The sequence below is a fragment of the Furipterus horrens genome, unplaced genomic scaffold (genome assembly GCF_987537825.1).
Source record: "Furipterus horrens unplaced genomic scaffold, mFurHor1.1.pri manual_scaffold_7, whole genome shotgun sequence".
Lineage (NCBI taxonomy): Eukaryota > Metazoa > Chordata > Mammalia > Chiroptera > Furipteridae > Furipterus > Furipterus horrens.
In genome coordinates, this window is record NW_028327177.1 from 19,742,562 (window position 1) to 19,744,551 (window position 1,990).

Sequence of the window (1,990 nt, forward strand, 5' to 3'; positions counted from 1 at the left end):
TTGACCACATTATTTCCAAGTAAATAATAAGTAAAGAAGTTTCCACAAGTTTGGCACATGCACACACACATATATGCACATATGGAGGTGGAAGGGGAAAGAGAGAAATTTAGGATAACAAATATAATTTTAAAATTATTGGAGGAAAAATGTTTCTTGACATGTTTCACAAATCACCTAAATACTTCATAGGGGATACATAGAAAGAATTTCAATTATCTATCTAATATGACAATCAAATCTCCCTGAAAAAGTAACTTCTATCTATCTAAACCAGGACAATTTCCCCAAAACCATGTCTTTGTACGTGTCTTTGCTGTACAGCAATTGTTTTATCTTAAACTACTCTATAATTATTGTCAACTAATTCATAATGGTACGTTTGAAAGTAAAAGACAGTTACAGTTGCCATGGTAACTATACTTTACAGGAAATTCCTTTCAATGGGCTTTGTTCTTAAAGTTAAAGGAAAAATGAAATTTCTTCACATACAATAATACCACCTTCATCACAGGCCATCAGGAAAAAATGAAGGAAAGATGCAATGAATGAAAATGTATAAATAAAAGCCATTTTTCTACATTTAGCTGTACTCATAGCTTCTTTCCTCACACAAAATAATAACTGCTCCCTGGATAAATCTCTATGCATAACAGTGAGATAGAATAATTAACTAATAATTTTAATGTATAATCAATGGACATTTGACAAATTCTTTAATGGTGTTCTTCAATGTAACTTTTTGTTTAATTATGCTATACTGTTTTTTCTCCATAGACTAATAAAATGTGCTTTAAAAAAGTCACTCAATGAAACCAATTTCTTTGATTCCAAAATCCTCAATGTATGAACAAACAGATCCTATCACTTCACTTGGCATTTATTATATTATCTTGTAAATAGAGTATCAGAGAAATTTTAGCAGATGTATTTGATAATTCAATTAACAAAGTCATCTTTCTCACACATTACTGACACCTATATTCTAGAACTATTTTTCAGAACACAGAGCAAGAGTTTTTTTCTTTTAATTTAATATGACATCCTTTCAAGGACGTTTGCAGAGAAAGGGGTTAGTCAATTTGTATTTACACGAACAAGATAATTCATGATCTAGAAACAGAACATATTGTAACACAATTCACCCTATCAGTATAAGAACTGTCAAGGACAGTATATGAACAGCATTTTACTACCTTCTTTAAAATTTCAAAGACTGGTAGATGTGTAGATCAAAGAATGTGTTATGGAACAAAACATACATATTGGAGTAATATAAAAGTAATTTTTATGAACCAAATACTAGAGCCATTTTCAATATTTGTATAGTATTTCTCTGTTATCATTTCAATACCAAAACATTATTTTATTAAAAATAATTATAGGGCTCTTACTTTCATATTTGGAAACAACTTGTATTATTTTAATATTCAGGGTGTGTTAGTTTTCTTAACTGCAGAGAAAAACACCATTAATGAGTTATGGAATAAGCTGAGTTGTGACCATTATTCTTTAATTGAGTAGATGGCCTAGAATGGAATAGAAGGGTGGATTAGAGTTGAGATGGGATGACATGAGATGAGATAGCATAGCATAGCATACATTAAAGTACACCTCCCAAGTCCTGCGCAAGAACTGCAATACATTGCAAAACAGCACTGCAGCAGGGGAAATAGGACATGAAAGGAATGGAATGAAATACATAGTGGCTAGAAAAGTGTGACTTGATCCTATTTCTTGACTTTGTGGTATATGATTTTGTCTGTTATTTTAACTGAGGCATTAAGATTTCACCATTCAATTTTAATCAACATGTTTCACAGTGGGTTGTGAACCAGGACAAGTATATTTTACCTACTATTGACAAAACTGTATTCCAAATAGATTTTTTTTTACAAACTTTCTATGTATTTTTAAAAAAGTAATCAGCAATATAACATTCTCTTAGTTTATGGTAACAGTAATATTTTAATTGAGTGGAAACAAATTT